Source organism: Myotis davidii, unplaced genomic scaffold (assembly GCF_000327345.1).
Source record: "Myotis davidii unplaced genomic scaffold, ASM32734v1 scaffold96, whole genome shotgun sequence".
Lineage (NCBI taxonomy): Eukaryota > Metazoa > Chordata > Mammalia > Chiroptera > Vespertilionidae > Myotis > Myotis davidii.
In genome coordinates, this window is record NW_006289416.1 from 4,910,941 (window position 1) to 4,918,511 (window position 7,571).

At 36.0% G+C, this 7,571-nt stretch overlaps 1 pseudogene; it reads right to left on the reverse strand.

The window, feature by feature from the left end:
* Window positions 1-2,988: 2,988 nt before the first annotated feature.
* On the reverse strand, window positions 2,989-3,396 carry LOC102753398 (annotated as a pseudogene).
* Window positions 3,397-7,571: the final 4,175 nt, after the last annotated feature.

Consider the following 7,571-nt stretch of genomic DNA (forward strand, 5'->3'; position numbering starts at 1 on the left):
CTACTCATCTATTAATAGGCAATTGGGTTGCTTCCACAGCTTGGCTATTATAAACATGTTGCATTAAACATAAGGGTGCATATATTCTTTTGAATTAGTGTTTGGGGTTTCTTCGGATATTTATCCAGAAGCGGAATCACTGGGTTATAAGGCAGTTCCACTTCTTAGTTTTTTGAGAAACCTCCATCTATGTGTTTAATTTCTATATTTGCTTCCAGTCCTTGTAGAGAATTTGTTTTCTTGAATTTTAATTTTTACTCATTCTTGAGTGGTCTAAAGTAAAACCTTAAATAATTTTAAAATGAGGAATACTTAGGTGAGAGCTAGAAAATACCTAAGAATGTCTGTTGTCCTCATACATCAATGATAACATGAATAGATATAGTAGTTTTGATTCACAAATTTTGCCTTAAAAACTTTTTGGATTTACTCCATTATTTTTTAGTCTTCGTGCTACTGGGGAAAAGTAAAAAACCAACCTGTTTTTTTGCTACTTTATAGGAAACATTTTCTTGTGCAGCTCATGTAGGATTTTTTGAGTATTTATGAAATTGAAAAATACTAGGATAATACTACTGGTGGCTCTCTCGTCTTTTTTTTTTTTTTTTTCCTGGAAGAGGGTACTCTTTAAAAGACTCAGGTATTATATCACCTCAGGAAAATTTTTTTAATACTGTATTAACTTATTGTCTATGCTCCATTTATCTTATTTTCTTCTTTTGGTACATCTATTCTCAATACTTAGAATCTCATCTTTGTTCTCCTTATGTCTCTCTTTTTTTCCTATGTTCTTCTACATTTTGAGAAACCTTCTCAAATAAATTTGCCTTCTGAAACACTGATTTTATTTATTCGTTTGTTTTTCATTGAGAAAGCTGTATCCAGCCTCCAGAATGGATTTTATTTGAGTTACTGCATTTAAAATTTGTGGTTTCCTTGAGGAATTGCCTAGCATGTTTTCATTTCAATTTGTTTTCATTTTAATTTGGCCTGCTTTTTTTCTTTTTTTAATAGCCCATTCATTGTCATAGGCACAGATTTTTTTTTTAAAAAAGATATAACTTTATCTAATAAAATGAACAAATCTTAGGTGTACAACTCAATAGAATTTTACATATGTATACATCCATGTGAGCACTAACCAAATCAATTATAGAACACTTTCAACACTCCCAAATATTTCTTCATCCTCTCTCCCCATAAATCCCTCACTAAGGTTAATCAATATTCTGATTTCTATCACCATAGATTAGGTTTATGTGTTTTAAAATTTCATAGAAATGGAATCACACATTATGTACTCTGTTATGACACTTTTACTGCTCTGAACCTTCCCTCGGGCCCCAAGCAATACCTGAAAAGTCCTCAGTATATTCTATTTAGAGTATGTCAGCTATTTTACAAGCATCAGAGGAAAAGAGATGGAAGGCACCATCACATATGGCAATTGCTAGTGGCTTTCTATGATTTTTTTTTACCAATGTAAATCTTGATTGTTAAGAGATCTTATGATACAATCCAATATGAAAAGCAAAAATGGGCTGTGCTAATTAAGAAAAGGAGTAGCACCAGAGAGTCCAGCTACTTCCCAGTACTTTTGGCCCTGAAAGGGCTCTATGGACTGCTTAGAGCTTGGAGTAGAATGCATTCTAAATCATTATCCTAGACATCAATAAAGGCTATTTGTGCAAGGCTGAAGAATAATATGAGAAAGGGCATCGAGATATCTCAGCATAACTAGAATGTTTGAGTTCTGACTTCAGGCATTTATTTTAAGGATACACTTGATTGTTATTGTCTATACTTAGCACTCACTCTTTACCCAGTCCTATCTTAGGCAGCTACTGAGGGAGTTCCATTAAACTGTGTGATCTTTAAGACCTCTGTCTTCCATTCTGTTAAATTTTTATATCTTCATAAACATCCTTAGAAAGTTTTCCTTACATCAAATATTAAGATATGGCTTCCAATTATGACCACGATAGAGTATATCTATTATGGGCTATCTCTCCTCCTGATTACAACTAAAATCTCTGGAGAAAAATACACAAAAACAATACCTGAGGGCTATTAAAAGTAAATAAAATCAGGTCAATTGTGGACTGGAGTCAAAACTTAAAGAAGCAACATATTTGAAAATGAGTTTTCCATTATTTCCCTTATTTTCTCGTATGGCTTTGCCCCAAGAACAGGCCCCAAGTACACAGCTGCTAAGTTAAAACTCTAAAAGAAACCTCATATTTTGCACAGAAAAACTGAGAAATAGGTACTCTGTGGGGCAGAGAGTATAGGAGGAATCCAGGAGAGAAGTGAGCTGGAGAAGAAGATGGCTCAATACTGTGTAAGAAAGAAGACAAGTCCCCAGTTTACCCTTGAGCTTCATATACATGGGACAGACCAAATCAGCAAACATTTTGAAACTTGAACTAAGTGTTAAACCACCAACCAGGTCTGAACCAACATCTTAGAGATGTACATGTTGAACATACCCAAAGCAGCATCAATAAGGTTTAAAAAACCGAACTGAGATTGGAACCACTGCCCACAGAAAGTAATTTTTTTGCTTCTAACAATCTGTTTATCATTTATTTTTTCCTCCATTGAACCACCCCACACTGAGGTGGTTATTTGGAGTGGTATTATAAGCTGGACCCTGGAGTCTGAAATCTCAGGTGCCTTCCTCACTCATTTTGTGGCTTAGGTTGGGGCATAGTCCAGGCAGAATTAGTGTCTCCTTTTGGATACTGCACAATGGGAACTTAGGTGCATCCATAAAGGTGGCCACAATCAGGAGGGTTGATGGCAGGCTGGAAGACAAATTATTCCAATAAAGGCATTTTTTACCTCAATAGGGAGCTAGGAGTTGGCTGGACATGTTACAGGGGTAGAGTTAATTCAATGAAGGAGTTATTTGCAGGTTGCAGAGAGAAATTAAGGGAATTCACTATGCTGGGCCATCTGCAGGTCAGTAGAGGTTGCTGTATGTCTTTACTGCCTCAAGGGGAAAGAGATAGCCGTATCATAGCCAAAGAGGCATACAGCGAATAGGCCCATAACCCCTTCCATGGTTGCAGAGCTGTTTCCTTTCACAGAAAAGGCAGGAATGGAGGCGATCAGGTAGAGAATTGCTGCTGCAAAGCTTCGGAGGAAATCACACCAGGGCCAGATGATCCAGGCTATGTAGTTTTGCAGGCCACCTGAGTAGATGATAAAGAAGAAAATACCAAGGACCAACTCAGCCTCTGACAGGTGGTAGTATTCTGCGGCCCGGAAGCAGCACAGAACCACTATGCAGAATATAATCTCAGCTATCAGGAGAACTGCCTTTTGGGTGCGCAGGAAGTTGGTAAAGGTGGTCCACAAGCTGGGGGATGAGGTGTGTTGGGGATCCACCATGGTGTCAGCAACAGTCCTTGGGGGGTGAAGAGGATCTGCTCATTTGCTGGCAAGTTTGAGGATGCTGCACACTCCGATGTCTTGCCTGCTGTCTAGAAAGTGATTATAAAAACTTACAGTCTGTAGCTTACTGGGTTGATTACCTGATAAAACAACAACAACGATAATAATAACATCCCTTAGAACATTTTAATAGAATTCATGTCTACAAAATTTAATATTCAAAAAGTTTAGAATACAATCCAAAATTATGTAAGCAAAGGACAAGGAGAATGTGACCAATTATCAGGGGAAATGATAATCAACAGATACCAACCCCAAGATGACATAGATATTGAAATTATAAGGCAAAGGCTTTAAAGCAGATACTAAAATAAATTCCATGAGGTAAAGACAAACACACATGAAATAAAATAAGTGGAAAGATGAAAGTTCTTAGCAAAGACATTACATTTTAAAAAAGAACAAAACTATTAAAACATACATTCTACTGGATGCGCTTAAAGATGACAGAGAAAGGAGTCAGTGAACTTGGAGAAAGATTAATAGAAATTACCCAAATTTGAAGAACAAGAGAAAAAAGATTGTAAGAAACTGAATAGAACTTTAGGGAGGCATGAGACTACATAAAAAATGTAACACTAATAAAAAAAATATTGATGCTGAAAATAATTGGTCATAGGATATTTGGGGAAACAATGGCTGAAAACTTTCCAAATTTTGGTGGAAGACTTGAAGATTCAAAAAGTTGACTGAAAGTAAAACAGAATAAACTCAAAGAAAATCACACCTAGACACATTATAATCAAACTACTGAAAACTAAATGTAAAAAAAAGAAAATATCTTGGACAGGGTCCAAGTTGGTGGCATAGGAAGATGCTGAATTCACCTCCTACCATAGGCACAGCAAATGTATATCTACATATAAGGAATTCCTTCTGAAGAACAACTGAGGCTGATCAAACAGCTTCTGCACAAGTGATAGAGGGACCACATAGAGAAGGGTATTAGAGATGGAGACAAGGTAACTATTGGAGATTTAGCCCCATGCTGAGTACTCCAGTAGATGGGGAAATCACTGAGGGGTCCATGAAGACTCACCAGCACTGGGGCACAGCAAAAAAAGAAAAATTACTTTAGGCTGTACATAAAGGATACCGATCTACTAACCCTACAGTACCTGCCAAATGAATGGGGAACTGTTGGAATTCTCTCCAGGATCAAACACCATGTTCTACGTTCCCCTACCACACTGAAACCATGAACTGGAGCACTTTCCAGGCACTTGAGCTGGCTTGCCAACGCTGCCCCAGTGCATCCCAGACTCCTGACTCTCACCAGCTTCAGCAGTTTCCCTATGGCCCCAGCATGTCCCAGGAACGCCAGTCCAGCTCCAGTCATTCCGCCAGTCTGGCCCTAGTGTGGAGCACCTGAAACCCCTTGACTATGCCTGCTCCAGCTCTGGGTATCTTTTCTGGGCAGTCCTAGTGTGGAGCACTGTTGGGCTCCCTGACTGCTATCTGCTCCAGCTCCAGCTGGCTTGTCAAAGCTGCCTTGACCCCTACATAGGGGTCACTCCTTCAAGACCGGGAGAGGTAGCTGTTTTATCTCATTCATAGAAACAAACACATAAAGTCAAATAAAATGAGGAGACAAAGGAATATGTTCCAAACAAAAGAACAAGATAAAACTACTTAAGAAACCTAATGATGTTTGCCCGCACTTCTGATCCTGGAGAGAATTCCAACAGCTCCCCATTCATTTGGCAGGTACTGTTAATAAACATAATTTATGTGCCATAATTGTGGGAGAGATGCAACTGGCATTTAGTGGGGAGAGGTCAGAACTATTGCTAAACATTCTACAATGCACAGGACAGCTGTCCAGAACAAAGAATTATCTAGTTCAAAATATCAGTAGTAGTAAGGTTAAGAGACTTTTCCCTAGAACAAACAGAGAGAGAGAGAGAGAGAGGGAGAGAGAGAGAGAGAGAGAGAGAGAACAAAATGTAGAACAAATACAAAACATATAGCAAAGTCATCAGTGATCAAAGTAGTCAAATGGTATTAAAAAATCTCCATGTGGGTCTCAATAAACCCAGTTTAAATATAAGGTCTTAGGTAAAAAGCAAAAGAATGGGAAAAGATATACCATGCAAACAAAGATAGAGTGGCTATTTTAATAGAGTAGACTTTAGGACAGGGAATATTATTAGGGATATAAAAGGCATTACAGATTTATAAAATGGTCATTTTACCAAGAAGACATACAAACCTAATTGAGTATGCCTCTAATAACAAGCTTTAAATAAAATACATGAAGCAAAAACAAACCTTGAAATTTTTAAATAAATTAAAATCATACAAATTATGTTAATTGACCATAATAAAATTATAAATTAACAGCAAAACAATTCCTTTTTAGTTCTCGATGTGAACGTCAAAATGTTTGATCACCAGTTGCTAAAAAAACTATTCTTTCATCATTGAATTTCTTTGTTGAAAATCAATTAACCATTTTCTTTGCATCTATTTCTGAACTTTTTATTGATTCTATTCCATTGATGTAAATGTTTATTTTTACTAGTACTACACTGTCTTTTGAACTGTAGCTTTATAATGAGTTTGAATCAAGTATTCTAAGTGTTCTATTTCAAAGTTGTTTTGGCTATCATAGGTACTTTGTTTATGGAAATTTTAGAATCAGCTTGCTAATATTTACAAAATACTCTGCTGACATTTTGATTGAGATTGCATAAAATCTATAGATCAATTTGGGGAGAATTGACATCCTCATAATATTAAGCCTTCACATCCATTAACACTATTCTCCCCATTTATTCGGGTCTTTTTTAAATTTCTTGCATCAATAGCTCATAATTATAGCAATATTTTGTTAGATTGTTATCTAAATATTTCATATTTTACATGATTGTATTGAGTATTCTTTCCATTTCTAATAGCTTTTGCATGTTTATAGAAGTCCCGCTGATGTTTGTATATGGACCTTGAATCCTGTGACTTTCCTAAATTCACTTATTAGTCCCAGTAGCTGTTTTATATATTCTCTGGGGTTTTCTATGTATTGTCAGCCAATAGAGACAGGTTTATTTATTTTCAATCTGTATTTATTGTACTTATTTTTATTGTGTTATTGCACTGTTTTGGCCCTTTAGTACAGTGTTGGATAAAAGCAATGTAGGTGGATATCCTTCACTTGTACCAGGTCATAGGGGAAAACATTGTCTTCCACCATTATGTTAGTTATAGGTGCTCTCTATTACAATAGGAAAATTTCTTTCTATTCTTGGTTTGATGAGGTTTGTGTGATTTTTTTAAAAAAAACTGTTTTTAATTTTAAAATTCAAATATGGATGCTTTTTGGCATCTATTAAGATGACTATGTGGTTTTTCTCTTTTATTGTTGATATGGTAAATTACATAGTTTTTAAATTGTTAAACCAACATTTCATTTCTTGGATAAACCCCCAACTTATCATGAAGTATTACCTTTTTTATATATTGCTAGATTTATTTTAGTAACATTTAAAAAGTATTTTTGTGTGTCTATGTTCATATACTCTTTCTTTCTCCTTTTTTCCTCCCTTTTCTTTATTGTTTATTTCACTATCTTGATAATGCTAGACTCATTAATGAGTTGTGAAGGGTTTTTTCCTTTACTATTTTCTGGTAGAGTTTGTGTAGAATTGTTATAATATTTTTAAATGTTGGCTATAACTCACAAGTGAAAGCTGGAGTTTTCCTTGTTGGCAGTTTTAAAACATAAATTCTATTTCTTTTGTACATATTAAGGTTATTCATGTCTTCTTTATTATTTATTTTTTGTTTGTTTGTTTTTTAAATAAATCTTTATTGTTCAGATTATTACAGTTGTTCCTCTTTTTCCTCCCCATAGCTCCCCTCTACCCGTTTCCACCCCACCCCATGCCCTTACTCCTCCTCCCCCACTGTCCTCGTCCATAGGCGTATGATTTTTGTCCAGTCTCTTCCCGCACCCCCCCACACACCCTTCCCCCAAGAATTGTCAGTCCACTCCCTTTCTCTGCCCCTGATTCTATTATATTCACCAGTTTATTCTTTTCATCAGATTTTTTATTCACTTGATTTTTAGATTCACTTGTTGATAGATATGTATTTGTTGTCACTTTGTTGTT